This window comes from Drosophila santomea, chromosome 3R (assembly GCF_016746245.2).
Source record: "Drosophila santomea strain STO CAGO 1482 chromosome 3R, Prin_Dsan_1.1, whole genome shotgun sequence".
NCBI lineage: Eukaryota > Metazoa > Arthropoda > Insecta > Diptera > Drosophilidae > Drosophila > Drosophila santomea.
Genome location: NC_053019.2, coordinates 6,377,942 through 6,395,144, shown reverse-complemented (window position 1 = coordinate 6,395,144; position 17,203 = coordinate 6,377,942). Strand labels below are relative to the sequence as shown.

The 17,203-nt window shown below is 39.8% G+C and overlaps 1 protein-coding gene across 1 annotated transcript in view; it reads left to right on the top strand.

The window, feature by feature from the left end:
• Positions 1-71: 71 nt before the first annotated feature.
• LOC120450986 (transcription factor E2f1) overlaps positions 72-17,203 on the top strand; it is a 42,280-nt gene continuing 25,148 nt past the window's right edge. The window contains exons 1-2 of the mRNA XM_039634287.2: positions 72-756; positions 16,107-16,134. The gene's annotated coding sequence lies outside the window, so the exon portion shown is untranslated. The remainder of the gene's footprint in view (positions 757-16,106; positions 16,135-17,203) is intronic.

Genomic DNA, 17,203 nt, shown 5'->3' with positions numbered 1-17,203 from the left:
AGCTGACCGCACCGTCAAAACCCAAAAAGTAAACAACAAAAAAAACATTTGCCGGGCAACGTCGCCCAGCATATGGGCTTTTGTAGTTGTGGTGGTGTGTGCGTGCGAGAGTAGCGGTATTTTTCCTTGGAACCTAGGGCGAACGGCAAACTGAAAAATATACGTTTTTACAGCTGATTGATATTAAAAAAGCAACGCTGCGGCACGTCGAGCGATACGAAAGAGCGTGCGAAAGAACAAACAAAGTATGAAGGCAAATAGCCCGCGCACACACGCACACACAAACGGCCAGTTGCTCGATTTGCTTTAGCTTTTAGCTTTTCGAGTACGCCGAAGTTGAAGTGGCTAAATACCCTGGTAAAAGTTTCATTTCTGCTTACAAGACAACGGTTAATCGCGGTGATATTCGGCGGAAAGTGGGTGGCACAAACGTCAGTCGTCCGCCCCGCTGTTTGTTGTTGTGTTTGCTGTTGCTTTCCAATTCGCCCCGCCAATTCGCCGCACCGCTCATTCTTTCTGCAGCCACCAATTGTCATGGTGTTAAAGTGAAGAGGAAGCAGCAGCCCGTGAGCACATTGTGCGCTAGTTGCCGTTTTACGCCCAGAAATCGGGCAGATATCGCCCTGCAATCCCTTCCAATAGACAGGTGACGTTCTCACCTGTAATTTGCGATCAAAAACACAAAGCTAACCCAAGGGGAACTCAGTGAAAAACGTGGCCGAAAAATCCATACGAAGGCGGAATGGAAAAAATGTGGTAGGTAGTACTAGAAGTAGAGAATGTGACATGTGTGTGTGCTTGGCTGTGTGTGTGGGGTGCTGCGCTGGGCATTTTCTTTATAACAGCGGCCCCGCGAGCGAAACAAAAAACAACTGTTTTTGGGCGTGCGCCCCCCACTGCCGGCTAAAAAGTTCATATGCAAAAAATTGCATGCCGGTCCAGCTGACACAGCAGCTGCATCAAGGAAAAAACGTCGTGGGTGGAGTGATAGAGCGGGGGAGAAGCATCTTGGGGGAAACGGCAAGAGAATAGGGCTGATGATAATGCGCACTTTATATAATTGCAGCTACCTGTGCGCCATCTCTAATGTTTCGTGCTTCTATCTGTATGCGTATAGGTGTGCGGGTGTATGTATGGGTAGATGTGGGCAAATGGCTAACGGATTCCTGTCAGATTCCAATTCATGGGATCTCTGCGCTGACGTCACTTAAATTTCATTTGCAATCATTTCAGTTTTATTTATCTCAAGTGTAAAGTCGAGCTTCAGACTACAGTGAGCCCTCCAAAGGCCAGAATAAGTCAATCATTTAAATTTATTTACGAATTTCGTCTGTTTTAAGAATATGAAACTTAAAGATATCAAAAATCGAGCTCCAACGTCATTTGAGATCACAAACTACAGTGGTTTTTTATAACAGAATACCCAGCTAAGTAAATCCCTTATATTGTCAGGTATTCATATCTATCGAATTTTGAATGAGTTTTAAAATATGATTTCTAGCTATTTAACATAGATTTAATAAGCTATAAATTTATTTATTTTTAGTATTTTATCCATAATTTCCTGTTTCCAAATGTTGTTGCATCCAGAATAGTGTTGGGTCTAAAAATATAAAGAGCGATTACCCACTCATATGATTATTACTTAGCATCATTAACTTTATCGTTTACATAAATAAACACAACGCTGATTTAACAAGAGAGAAAGCTACAGTCAAGTTCCCCGACTATCAGATACCCGTTACTCACATATTGGGATTGCGAGGTTGCAATTTTAAATATTCAAAATAAAATGGGTTTGCAGCCGTTAGAATAGGAGTGGTAAAAATATTTTTGGCATGTCAATAAATATGCCATATAACTGAAGTTGGAAACCATTTCTTCTAGCAATAACATACTTTTCAACAACGAATATATTTTTTAACTCTACAATTAGCGGGTATAAAAAAAGCTTGTTGATTCATATTACTTTTCTGATAGCTCCAATGAGGTTCCCACTTCTGGAAGACCACTTTATTTTTTATATTTATATATTGGCGTGTTTCATGTCCCGAGAATTCATGTTAGCCCCTGGGGAATTGATTAGATTTCAAATTGGAGCAGCAAAGCTCGTGCAAGCGTTGCCAGATCGCCCATAACGGATGCTGTGACTGTGCACGCGATCACCTCAGATTGGGGCAGAGACTACTGCCAAGGGTGTGGTTTTTGTAGTGCCGTAATGTGATGAAAACACATGAGACATGTCTAAAAGCCGGCGCATGATAGCTGCAACCTTATCGGCGTATCAATTAACCCAGATATGGAAACACGGAGCTTGTTTCGGGCTCGATAAGACCGCGGTTCCAACTTTCTCCGTGACATCCAGGCGTAGGAGACACAAGAACTCAATGTAGGAATTGCAATCGTCTTGGGTCACCTTTTGGCGACGTCATAGTTTGATGACCTCCACTCGACGCGCACACCCAAATACCCACCAACACTCGAGCAATTATGCACGTCCGTGTGCACACGCTACAGCCGGGCAATGGCGAACATCGAAGACGACGCTGTCTCATGGCTTTTTGCTCCATCTCCATGTATTGGGCGACGATATTTCTCGAGTCTGCAGTTTTTTCTTTTCCGATTTTTATACATTTCGTTTTGTATTTGGTTACTTTGGATTCGCCTGGCCTTCGGGCGCAGACTTGGTCTGTTGGTCGGGTCTTTTGTGAACCAGTTGCTCTAAGCGCCTCTGTTACCTGTTCGCCCCTGTTTGGTATACACATGGTTTTGGACTGCCGTAGTATGCACCAAATCCGATACATCATTACGGAAGCGGTGATTTATACACTCTGTTCTGTTTGCCCTATGTCGCAAAGGAAATTCCAAATCTTTCCATAAGTGAAATTGGCGCACCGACAGCTTTGATTTGAGCTCTTTCTTTTATCTCTTGCTGGGATGATAAGGCCTTCGAAAATTGTGAAATTTAGGGCATTCTTCGTTTCATTAAGGGGAGCAGTGATTTTTCATTTGGGCATGGTCTTTAATAGGTATGCATTTTTAATTCCTTACTAAATATTTACTTTTTCATTCAAACCCACCTGCTTCTTTTAAGATGGTTTGCTTAACTGAATACATTTCTGACCTAGTACGTCTTACATTTATTTATTCGATTACTGACAATAAGACAGAATTAACTTTTTGATTAGCTTTATAAAACCGAGAAAATCGTACTTAGACTATAGGTGCTTAACATAAATTCCTGTACGCATTGATAAGCGTAGAAGCTAACCATAAAATAATAATAATATATGTACATAATTTATAAGTAGCGAGCACCGGTTCCAATTTTTGGACCGTCTGGCAACTCCGACATAAAGCTCATTGGATGGCTTATACAATCAGCTCAAAAAATATCACGCACACTCGCTCCAACATCAAATAAAACTTGTGCACTTGCTTCAAGCAATATATACCCAGATTTCGAACAGGCTAATACATTTCATGATATATTAAACACTTGAATTCCATTTTTATTACGGACTGACTGACCACTTTGGGTCATCGCTAGCCCGCCGATCGTATCGTGTTTGTTTTTATCATGTGCTGCCTTCTTTTGCTTTTTACCTCGAGCGACTGTGTGTATTAAGTTGTTGTTGCACTTTTATAACACACCAAAAGGGGGCCACATGAGGAGGCAAGTCTCCATGCCCGAAACACACGCTCGCACACCCGCTGGCACCAGATACTTAAGCGAAACGAGTTAAAAGCGATTTCATTAATATGTTTTTGTTGCCGATTCCCTCCGCTTGAGGTGTTGTTACTGTGCTGGCCGCTGCTGTGGCTGCTCACTTTTTTATTGTTTTTTAATCTCTGCCCTTGCCCTCTGATACCCTCTGCTTTAATAAGACCGGGAAATTGTTGCTTAGGATATTTCGTGTTGCGTATGGGGTCACAAATCATCACTGAAATTGCCAATTGTTTACTGGATAATGATAAAAAATTAGTAATAATAATTCCTTAATCATGACTACTATATCTACATATGTACATATGTATATGTATGTATTAAAGCCTTAGCTCAATTTAGAGTAACATAAAGAAATAACACATTTATAAACATCACGTGTTGTCAAAAAGTATTGTCATGTGCTTTTTAAATGTATACTTTAAGTTTATTTATAATGCTTCCTATCTCGGTAAATAAATTTTGAAATATAAATACTTATCTCCAAGGTTATTTAAGGTCCAAAAAAAAGGGTATCATGATTCGTTGTTGCCAACTCGGCTAGCATCTTAATTTTTTCGTGTTCTTTGTTTTGTTGTTGATTTTTTTGTCAGTGCTGTTAGCTGGTTTCTGTTGGGCTTTTGGTTGCCTGGCTATTTTTAAAAATTTTGTGCGAAAGCAACAAAAAAGTCAAATTAAAGAGCGAAGTAAAAGAAAGGAAAAGACGAGGCAACGCAAAGTCGGCGCAGTAGCATCAGCAATTGTTGTTGCTGCTTTTACTGTTGCTGCTGCGTTGGCCGCATAAGAAATGTGGAATATGGAATTTCTCTGCGCGGGCCCACATTTACCCACACGGACGCACAAGAATTACACACAGATACGCAATCCGAGTCGCGACTTTTTGGCTTTTTGTGAATGAGGGGGAGAAAAGAGAAACGGATAGGGACGAGAGCACAGATTCAGATACTTTTACGTCTCCTTTTTTGTATCTGAATAAATAGATGCGAATCAGACAAATTTAACTTGATATAATGAATATTTCAAAAATCCTATCAACTGCTGAAACCGAATGTAACCAAACATCTTAGGATTACAACAAAAGTGTTTTAATATGATACTTTTTCCATACTTAATCCACAAGCAGTCATTTCATTTTCATTTGTAACTACATAGCAGAACCCTTACTAGATTTCTTGAGAAGTACATATATACATATATAACACGATCTCCAGTCACGCCTATCTGTCCGTGTCACGCTGTCCGTATAAAAGATCTCGGGAATTGTAAAAGCTAGAAAGTTGAGACAAAGCTTGCTGATCTTTGTGATGACTCCGTTTTGATGCCTAATACGATTTCAGTGTCTTAGAGAATCCTTCAAATAAATAAATAAATTCTGTGTCCCAGGACCATTGTTTAATTTATGTTTATGATAATTAAATATTGCCTAGTTCCCATGTTCCCCATGTGGGGGAATCCGCTACGTATCCACGTACGCGAGTGACATCTCATTTGTTGTTGTCCTTTGTCCAGTGGCTCTTTGTGGGTGACGTCGTCACTTAATGACAGCAACAAAAACGGCAACAGAAACAATCCAATCCCATTCTCGACTCCAGAACCAATTAGGTCACATTGGCGTCGTGGCAGCTTCTTCATCTCCGCCAAGTCCGTTTTTCACTCTCTTTTCGCAAAACATTTCATTCGCCTGCCTCTATCTCTTCATCTCATGTTTTTTATGTCGCAAAGCAACTTTGCACTTCATTGATAAAATGATTAATCGTTATGGTGAGTGTGCGGGGGTGTGAGAGGAAAAATTCACATGCATAGATGCACTGAAAGAATTTGCAAACGGTGTGTTACTAAACCAATTTTAAAGCACTTATAGAAACGAATTAGTTATTATGAAAATTAATAGTTTAAGTAAGTAAAAATTCTTTGTAATTTCTTAAATTTCTATATTATTTGTTTTTTGAAAAGCGTAATTTGGGAATATTTGATAAAAATGTAATTTTTTCTCTGTACACATGCTTTATTTTGAGTTGTGTGTGTCACCTAGACGGAGACGCGTAAAAGCGGATGTTTAAACAATTTATACGCGAGCACGACATTCCCTTTTGGGGTCTAATGCGGATTTGATAACGAATTTTGGGTTCATCTGAGGTCATTTTCGGCTTGGAATAATTTTGTGGATAAAGTTTTATTGCATTTTGCTTGGAATTCGGTATTATGAGCGAAAGCTAAAAGCAAACATAAGGGAATTCAGAAATTGCTAGGATCACATATGGACAGCATTCATATATTTGATTGATCTCACGTAATATTTTTATTTTTATTAAATACGAATAATAATATATGTATGTAACAATATGAAACAAAGAATAAGCCAATTTGTAAAGAACAACTAATACCTCGACTAAAAGTTACCTTCGTTTATTCAACCATTTGTATAGATTACAGTTTCACCCAATGATTTATGCTTGATCACCCAAGAATGAAAAATTCCCATGCCGCGATCCTCAAGCCTTGCCACCCTAGGCATAAAAAAAGGCTCACCCTAATCATAATTCCGGTCCAATATTTATACGACATGGAAAATGCAACCCTAGATAATTACACGAAATTGATTTGATTTGATTATGCCATAAAGCAAAACGATCGAGCAGCTGCCCCTGGAAATGCACTAATTGCCTAATGCATTTCGAATTATGCGAAAGGTAAAAGCATTTCACCCCGGGATCCTAAGAAATCACGAAAGAAACAAGGAACCCACGACCGAGTAAAAGAAAAACTTTGTGAAAATCGATAACGAATGCAATTTATGGGACACGGGGCGATCCTCGAGATACAGCTGCATCACCCAGGACAAAGAAAGTGTGAGTGAAGGACCTCGGCCATTGAGACAATTGCAAAAGTCGCTGGCAATAGTAGTAGTTCTACTTTCCAACGGGAAAGGAAGAATGGCAGCTGTCGAATACAAAGGCAAGGCAACTCTGGGGACATTTTGCATCATCTTCTGAATGAAAAGAGAAGCGGACATGCATCTTTGGTCCTCCTTCCCAGCCGCAGCGTCCACCTCCTCCTCCTACTTTTTGTTTGCCTGTGGGATGATCTTTTATAATCCCCGGCATACCGGGATCTCCGTGTACGTGCTCATAATTTATGCTCCGGCATCAGCTTCAATGGCACACAGATACAGATACAGAAACGGATACAGATACACACCTGCTCATGATCTTCGTTAGCTGTTCCTCTTCTAGGACAGCTGCGCTGCTTGATATTGTCGATTTGTTGTTTTATAATTAAGCGCCGTCTTCAAACTGTTAGGGTTCTCCTTACTCTACACCTTCGACAATTTGTTCCTTTTCTGTGGATAAACAGGTGGTGTGCTGTACAGTCGGGCAAATGAAGCCTCTGCAACCTTGATATGTGTAATTGCTGCTTTACGATTTCCTCACATTATAAAGGGGTATGCGAACATGTATTTTTGCCTAATTGAGTTGACTGTTAGTCTTTTTTGAAGGCTAACAAAACACAAAATTATTTCACTTAACTAAAAGTTTAGCACATAGCAGTGCCCATAGTAATGCTACCTTTTAGTTAATATAAAACTCGCTATTTGACGTTAAAAAAATGGTTAATCCTGTACGTATAGTTTCGATCTGCAATGATTTTTTGTGATAATACATGAACAATGCCACCTTTTTTGATCAGCAACTGGAATCGAATGGGCGATTCCAGTTTTTCCACTGTTTTCGTCTTGTTACTAATTTATATTGCCATGTTTCTGGTTGTTTATGGCCTCGAGCCTAAATCGACACACGTTTCACATTGCCCGATTAGATTATATGGGCCGTATTATCCACACCCATGCTGTATGCTGTATGCTGTATTTCACATCCACGCCAAGGAATGCCAATACAAGTGCGATCGCACGCACAGTCAGCAGCATCGGCTGACTATCTACCCCATCCTCAACCCCATCCCGATCCCCATCCCCATCACCATCACCATCCCCATCCTCATCCATATGCACATCATCGGCATCGTCCATATCCCTTTCCTCACCTCCGACGCAGAAGTCGCAAAGTTCAAAGTCAAATGACTATTTTTACTGCTGTGCTGTTGTTTTGGTTCTTCGCTTCTTGGTGTTCTTTTTGCCGCTTGCGATCTTTTTGCTCTGAGGATATCGTTCGATGCTCTTTGAATGGAATAAATCCGGTCTGCTGCCAGAACTTCTGAAATTTATAAGGACAATACAGCAGTAGCATATTATCTTATTGGGGGTTGTTGTAAAATATGTTAAAAATGTTGAATGTGTTATTTCAACAGGATAAAACTCTAGACTTCAGTCAAGATACGGAAGTTATACTCTTTTTAACTTGCAGCTCTTATTACCCAATTCAGCACTATAATCCCTAAGACTGTCTACTATTATTTAAAAATAAGACCAAGGCCAAAAGCTATGTAAAAAGAAGAGGGCATTATTTATAAAACACTTCTTCCAGAACGTTTTATAAGAGTTTCCCGAATCAGACTTGATTAGAGCGTGTCAAAAGTTCGGCGCGTTCTCGTATTCCCGTTTTATATTTTGTTTATTTTCTTGCACTCTCCACTGCTCCTCTGTCCGCTTGCTGCGCTTTTCGTATTTAATTTGCCAGAGAGCCAATGGCTCTCTTTCGCGGCTTCTTTTTGCTCAGCTACTCATCTTGCTCCACTCGTTGTCGCCGTTTGTCGTTTATCTACTTTGCTCTGTAATTGCGGTTTCGACGCATTTTTGTATAATGGAATTTCGAGTCAGCTCTTCGAGTCCGATTCCCTTGCTCCGCATACCTTTCCCACCCGACCCAACTTCCTTCCTTCAATGTTTTTTACTTTGTTTACGCGATAATACAACTAACCATTTTTATTCGTGGTAACGCAATTAGATATGTATATGTACATGCAGTACATAAGAGTGTACATCAAGAACATAATTTCTGAAACAATTGGGTTTTGAATCTACACGCACTGCCAATTAGATCTTCAATAGAAAGGATATATATTATGTAAATTTCTAACATTTTAGGGCCTAATAAGAAACATGCGTACTTACGATAGGATAGGATCCTTTTTGAATTTTAGTAGTCAGCTTAAACTGATTAATGTAATTATTTTAAGTTAGTAAACAATATTTTAAAATATGCTATCAATTTATATTAAATATTTAATGTGTGGAATTTGTGCATTATTAAAATTGAAGATGTGGAGATGTCCTCTTTAAACGGACTGCACTGTATTAAGCTTGTAAAAGGCAGCATATTCTATTTTCATAACTGTTTTCACTTTTACCTTTTAATTTTCGTTCTAAATCACTTTTGGTAGTCGTGTAATTAGTGCGATACTAAATTAGAAAAAATTAGAATTAGCGTCTTAGGGGGTGGGGTTTTTGGGTTTTTCAACGTCATCAGGCCGTAGCCTCAACAATTAAAAACGAATTAGGTTCTTGCCCACCCTTCTCCTCCCCCATTTCCCCCTCGCCCACGTTGTTTACGCTGTTTCGTTTGCTGATTAGAACTAAGAAAAACATTATTTGCCGCGTTTGCTGGTGTATTAGAGGTGGAAAAAGAAGAGCACAGCTTGCCACAAGCAAGCAAAAATGTTCAACGACCACAAAACCCGTTTCGCAAAAAGAAAGGGAATGGAAGATAAGTAAGGGGTGGGCGGGAGCGAAATGGAGCTACACAGGAGGTTGGACAACATGCCACATCATTGTTGTTTTCTGCCCCACTTGGGGTCTCGTTTCATATCGCTCTTTCCTACTCTATCTATTTCTCTCTCTCTCTCTCTCTCTCTCTGCACATGATTAGCGCTACAACAACACGAATCGCGAGAGCAGGAGGAAAACGAATCGTTGCAAATGAAAATAAAATTTACAAATTCCATTCATGAAATTTCGCTGCGTCGACGTCCACGCCAAGCTCCACTTCACACAGGCACACTGGCACACATACATACATGTGTAGAGCTGAACCCAGCGCAAGAGAAAGAGATAGCGCGAGAGGCTGAAGATGCAGATTCTGCCTCCTCTCTGCCGTGCTCCATCTCGTTGTCCTACTCTCCGCCTTTTCCCGTCTCACTTCCTTTTGCGTTCGTGTGAGGACTCTATGTGCATTTGTCTGCGTGTGGCGCTCGCTCTGCTGTGGCACTTGTGTTGGTGTTGCCGGCTTTGCCATTGCAAATACCCTGTATCGACGGGGTGTATGGGGCTGTGGGAGTTCTATTCGAGTTCGATATTGAATGAAATATTAAAACAAGCTTTAGATCATTTTAGTACATTTGAACATCTTTAGTATTACTAATTCCCACTAATTACACAATCAGTTAAACTTACTTGTAGCCTACAGTTAGGGGTTTCAAGGGTTTCTTTTTTATCAATGATATAAGAGGGCTATGGTTTTTTAATTTATTTAAGCTGTTTCAAAAATAATTTTCGTTTTTAAATAGAAATCGTTTAGTTACTTTATGGCAATAAAACATATCCTTTTAATAACTTTATACAGGGTATCCAATAGTTTAGTTGGGCATCCTTTAGTTTGCATTCCAATTCCTTGTTTTTCTATTTGTCGCTCTCGCCGGATGTTTTGTTGTTGCAGCTGATGGGGTTGCAGTTGTATTTGTTGGCCGGCGGGCTTCGCGTCTGACCGTTTCATCTGCCGGCTTACTTCTTGCTGTGCTGCTCCCCCGCCCACTTCCCCCTCTCTATCTCCCTCGCACTCCAGTTCGTCTGGTGGGGTCTTAAGAAGAAGACTGCGTCTGGTTCTCTGATTCTTCATTCCGATTCTGGGTCTGGAGCTGGAGCTGTGGGGCTGCGTGAGTGCAACTTTGTTGTCGCCACCTCCTGCCACTCCCCCAACTCCCTGTCACACTCCGCCTCCTCCGCCCCCTCCTCAACCCCTTTTTGTCGTCTGTCTGGGCAATTACTGGCGAAATACGTTGCGGTTGCAATTTTACACACATTTTTATGCGCTCTGGTTTATTATGCGGGTGATGCAGTGCGCCCCCAACTTTTCGTAACTCCTTTTTTTCCGCAGCCCATAATGTTCATCCGTTTCCTTTGGCCCGTTGAAAATGCAACTCATATGCTTTGTTATTTTTACACATTTTATGGCTACATTTGTATGTATAAAATGACAAAGGAGTGGGAAGATTCCACACGAAAGTATAAAAGTATTTTATAGGAATAAACTGATAATTATATGAGTTAATTCTCAGTTTAATGTGGGGTAAATAAGTTAGAACTTTTTATAGTTAATCTACTTCATTTTCAAATGGTAACTTATTGCTTTTTGGAATGTGTTCCAACGCACATAAACTTCGTGCATTACTTTTTTGTTAACGTGTTATTTTGAAAAATATATGATTTATCAATCATTTTAACTTTTTTCGGTAAGTTTTATGTTTTTCTCTGTGCAGAAGACATTGCAACGTCATCATCTGTCGCTTTATTTCTTGATTTTGTTGTTGTCGCTGCTCCGCTGGCGTTTATTTATTACAAGAGAGGCGGCAGACGTGTCTACCCCTGCAAGTCCCCACCATCCCCTTGCATCCACAAGATGCTCCAGCATGGGGCTCAATTTTCAAACGATTTCAATGGAACTCTCAATGTGAGTGCAAACGAAAGAGTAAAGGATGCTGAGTAGAGGAGAAGTTCCTACAAGGAGGCAGGGGAATGTCTAAAGAGCCAGACACGCATCTTTGTCTGCTCCTTGCATCCGTACACTGAGCGGAAAATATTGGGTCCTTGGTTAATGTAAGCTTTTGGTGTTTAGGTGATTCATAAAACATAAAACATGATGCATAAACAAAAATGTGCATTTTATTTAAAAAATGTTAATATATACTCTTTATAGGTTATAAATTTGGTTAAGTAATAAACTTTGCATTACTCTAAACTATTTAAACTATATTTGCTTGAGTTTGCTTTATGGGACCACCTCCTTCAAGACAGCCCATATTTTGCTGCAGCGTTTTTAAAAGGGGAAAAATATTTATTTATTTATAGAAACATTATTTACTGTTCTGCTTTATAGATAAACATGCTTAAAATCAATAATTTCGCAAATGCCCATAGAAGTGTCAAAAATCAATGTAGTTATTATTCCTAAGCAAAATGATTTGTTTTTTTAAGTACTGCATTTGCTGAAAAGGTATCTGTATTTCGAATCCCTCCCTCGATTAACTTAATTTCCCACACCAATATTTTTTTACTGTTTTGCTTTGTTTTTGTTTTGAATGTAGCCGCCGTTGGCGGTGGTCCCCCCTTTTCCTTTCCTGGTTGAAATCCTCTGCCTCTTGTCTCGAATGCTGGGTTTTATGGTCGATTATTGTTGTTGTTTTGGGATGTTGTTTACGTTTTTGTGATGCCCTTTTGGAGTTGCCCGCCCAGCACCAGCGAAAAAGATTAACAAAAACAGCAGCAATAGCACTGAAAGCTGGTGAATGCTGTCGTACAGAACTGGTTACGCAATTGGTTACCTTTCATTATATAGCAATTTATCGGTCGTGTGTGTGCAATATATGCAAAGCATACAGTTTGGGCCTTAGATAAGGCCATTCTCCGCGTCCTAACTTAACAAGTGCTGCCATGTTCGGGCTTGGCTTCTTTTCCTGACTTATCCTGCACCTCATCTTTGGCTTTCCACTCAAGTTTATTGCGGTTTCTGCTTTTGCACTGTCTCTTACTTCTTGTTTTCCTTTTTACAGCTATTGTCGCATTTGTCGCATTTTTGCGGTTGCTTTGGTCGCTCGAAACGCTTTATCTAAAATACTCTTTAATTTTAGCACAGTAAAGAAAATGTTTAAAAATTGGGCAACACTGCGTATGCGTAATATTTTAATATCTATTTCAATTTCTAAAAAAGTCTTCTTTTTTCGAGTTTAACTGATTAACTTAATGTTCTTGCAAGTAACCAAGAACATTTTAGTTTATAGCAAGAGTGTAAAATTATTCGATGATCAACAGAATCCTGTTTTTATTAACTTTTGTGCGAATTCCTTTTCCCAGCAGGACACACGTTTCGAGTGGTGACCACAAATAAAAAACATCAACAAAAATAATGAATTCCTTCTTTGGCTTTAACCCCAAATTGGCTTAACTTCATTTATTTCATTGCAATGCAGTCACCATTGGGGTAGGGGCCACAAACGGGTTAAGATAAGAAAAACAGGCGAAATTTTTCACTTTTGCGGTTTGTCAGAGGGATTTAGGGAGCGAAGGGGTGGTGGGGCACCCTTTTGGCCAAGTCGCGAGCCACAGTTAATCGCCTGGGCTTCTTGGCCAGCTAAGCCTGACAAACTGACACCCTTTGAGGGGGCAGAGGGGCTGAAAGTTCCACTGCTTATAAAGATTCTTTACATTGCCCACATATATAGGGATTCTTGGCAGAATGTCGACGGGAGTCGCCTATAATCCCAGCAAAACGTTACCAGTGGTAAAGGCGGCTAGATAATTCACTTCTGACTAAATATCATAAAAATAGGTTTTGTATACTTAAACAAAATTCATACAACGGCTTAATTAGTTTTTGTATTATTGCCGTATTTTTATACCGTTATGTAGGTATACTAGATCGTTGAAAGTATTAACAGCAGAAGGTTTCCGACCATATAAATATATATTTTTGATCAGATCAATAGCCGAGTCATGCATGTCTTGTCCGTCTGTCGTCTGTCGTCCGTATAACGTCCGTATGAACGTCGAGATTCAGAACTACAAAAGCTAGAAAGTGAGATTAAGCATACAGACTCGAGAGACATAGAAGCAGCGCAGTTGTCGATTCATGTTGCACGCCCACTCTAACGCCACAAACCGCCCAAACTGCTACGCCCACACTTTTGAAAATGTTTTGAAATTTTTTCATTTTATATTGTCTTGTAAATTTCTATCGATTTGCCAAAAACTTTCTGCCACGCCACTATAACGCCTACAAACCGGCAAAATTGTGTTTAAACTCTCCTTCTCCCTTCCACTAGCTGAGTAACGGGTATCAGATAGTCGGGGAACTCGACTATAGCGTTCTCTCTTGTTTATTATTGCATAAGCACGGTGAAATATAACCGACCACTTAAATATTTTGAAAAGGTTATGTTTGATTAAACTTAATAAACATAAGTATATATTTCTAAAATAGAATATGTACAAAAGAATTTTTTTTTTTTTTGAAGCAGAGAAATAATATATCCGAGCATCAGGTGGATAAAAACAACTTTCACTTGTGTAGATAAATATATATAAAAATGCTCAAAATAAAAATAAAATTCTGTGGGGCGGTCACGCAGTTTCGGAAGTTTGGGCATGTGGATGCGCTCGAATTGCGGGGAGTGGGGAAACCTTGGGATCGGGACTGATCAATATTTCGCAATATAATTTCGTGGTCAGTTGGCTGCCACGATCTCGTGGCTTTCGGCAATCCAAACTCTTAAGGTTCCATCGCCAGCACAGACACAAAATGTTGCAGGAGGCCACTGAAATTACATCAAATTATGCTGAAATGCGAGCTAAATATGCGGCGGCGAATTTCGTTTTCGAGGCTACATAATTCGTTCAACTCTAAAAACTGCAGACCCATTGTGAGCTTATCGCCCGGCCAGCCTCAGCATCTCTACGCGTAGTTTCTTTGGGCTCGGCTGCCTCAGTTTTCGGAGCATGTGCAGCAAGGAAGCACGAATGCCGTGCCACAGACCCGGTACTGTGTGTTGGGCATGAAATATTTTAAACGCTCCAATGGAAGAAGCGTCAGCGCTCACACAATCACACGAAATATATTTTATTGCATTTTAATGTGCCACTGAAATGGGATTTAATTGGCATTGTTGCGGTGCACATCTTGGCAACTACGACTGCAAATTGATTCCAATTTGTGTTCACATGTGGAACCCTCGGAGCCAAGTACCCCACTTGGCTTCCTCCACTAACCACAAATATGGGTTTTGTTGATAAACCAAATGAGCATTGCGGCACTATCTGCCCTCGACAGGCTTCATTCTCAGTTAGTCCGACTCCAAATTTGGCAATTTGTGGTACTTATTTCCTAATCTCCTTGCGTTTTTGGTAAGCAATGGTTAACACATAGAATGTTCTTCGGTATGATAAACTCTAATGTTGGGTAAGCCACAGAATGACTCCAATGCCCTAGATCGAAACGTTCTTATCGTTGTTTGTTTAAAATAACATTAAAAGTTAATTGATTTTTATAGTTTTGTACATAAACAAATACTGGATAGAGAACTTTTAATTTCTATGAAGAAGCGTCTTAATTACTTAACTCATAACTAACTCCTGATGGTCGGAGACTCGACGCAACAGATTCATCGATCAGGCTGCGATCTGGTCCCACGGTTGGCCAAGACTAGACTTTGGACTAGACGCACTCAGCTGGCTCCGCTGGCGAAGATCTGGATCGGGGTCTGGCTGGTGTCTGGTCGGGTTGTGTGGCGCTCCATTGGTCCCTTGGCTTTTGCTGTGGGACGGATTTGCTTTAATTAAATTCATTCTCACAGTGTGTGCAACATGTGGCCGAGTAAAGCGCTGGAAGTTCGGTGTCGCAGTTTCCAGCGGAATGCAGCAGAGGAGTGCTTGGAGTCTTCTGGCCGCAGTCTCCCGCTTCGATTCCTGCAATCTATTGCGTAGTCACTCCTCCTGCCCCTCCCCTTTGGACCGGGGTCGGGTTTTATTTCCTACCTACACTCGCTCGGGTCCTTTAAACTCTTGCGACTTTGGCTGGGCCTCCTGGCCTTAGCCCCCGTTCTTGGTCGTCAGCAGCAAATCAGGTTTCGCCTGCCTCCGCTGACAGACGCATAAATCGCTAAAGTTCTTTAAATGCCAGCCAGCGAGGAGAAGAACTCTTCAGCAAAAAGTTATAAATGTTTCTCATATTTTTAACACCAAAACCATGGCGATCCAAATCGGGATCTGACAGAGGTTGGATCTCGTTCCTGCTCCTCAAGTTCTCTGTTTGATTTGACAACTTTGTTGGCATTGCCTGTACGATGTTTGTTCATTTGTGTTTGCCTCCGAACCTCTCCAACTTTTTTGCTCTATATCGGAGCAGATAGCTTTAGACCGATTTGTTGATTTAGGTTAGGTTAGGGCCCCTGCCCAAAGGAGGGATGTGTTTTCACAGCCTCACATTCTCGAAGATTGATGTAGAATAAACCTGACAATGCATCCACAAACATATGGTTAGAAGATTTTCAATAAGTCTCAGAAAAGCAGATAGGGGATCGTTAAAGTTATTTTAAATGTGTGTAGGTTCCGGAGAAAACACCAAAAAAAACAGTGACTGTGTACCCTATAATGTTTTCATTCTTCTTTATTTTAGATATCAATTTGATTTTAACCAAACTATCATACTTTTTTTTGCAGATCGCTTCTTTTAATTATCGAATTATTGGTAAGTCTTATTATAAAATTATAGAATACATCATCATTCGGGTAATTAATTAGGTGATTTTATAAAAGAAAGGCATTAGCTCGTATATATTTATTTATATATTTCTAAAACCCATTTATGGAAATCACCAAAGGGAACCTAGTTCCACAAATCAGCGATCAAAAAATGAGATAATTGTATGTTCCTATTTGTAGTTTCCCGGACAAATCGTATGTGTAAACAAATTATTTAAGCTAAATTGTATGCAAATAAAATTTCCTCACTTCGATCTGCACTTAACCCATGCACTATGGGGAATTCGACCTGTTTTTTTGGCATAAATTATTATCTCGTAAAGTATTTAAGATACGATGATAATTTTTTTGTCTATTCTTATAAACCTTTACAATCATTTGCAAGTGGCGTGTCGCCGCTTCGAACCGCCCATCAGCCCCCCCTATTTTACGATTTTTTTTTTTTACCATATATTCTTCAGTATCTATTTTACGTTGAAAATAAGAAATTTTATTTTTCATTTTGTTCGTCATAGGCAGAGCCGTTCAGTAGTAGTTTCATATGATGTTCAACGGCCTTGCTTCCGTCCAGCGGTATTATAAAGCTTTTATTTCATTTATTATTTATTTTTATTTTTCATTTATGCAAAAAAGTGTTATGAAACATGCCATAAGTTACCTTGATTATTTTCAAGAAGACTGTCGTCGATATGCCCAACAATGCGTGCGCCACGCTTCTAGGAGGGCCGCATTGAAAATTGAGAGGTTGCTACCTAATAATTTAATTTTCGCGAAAAGTCGCAAAAATTCGCAAATGAAACCTATGTGTTCTAAATAGGGAATTAATCACTCTACAGCATGGACTAACACACTTACTAAACAAATTTGAACAATTTTTTAAAACTCTATTCAAAGTTGAAATTTTATTTTGAAATTTGGACGAGAACATCACTTGATAAATATACAAATTGTTAAGTTTACGCGCACGAACTAAGCAACATATTAGTAGAAACACATAGTACACACCTCAAGAATGAGTATTCATTTCAAATTTGACGGGTTTAGGCCTTGTGGTT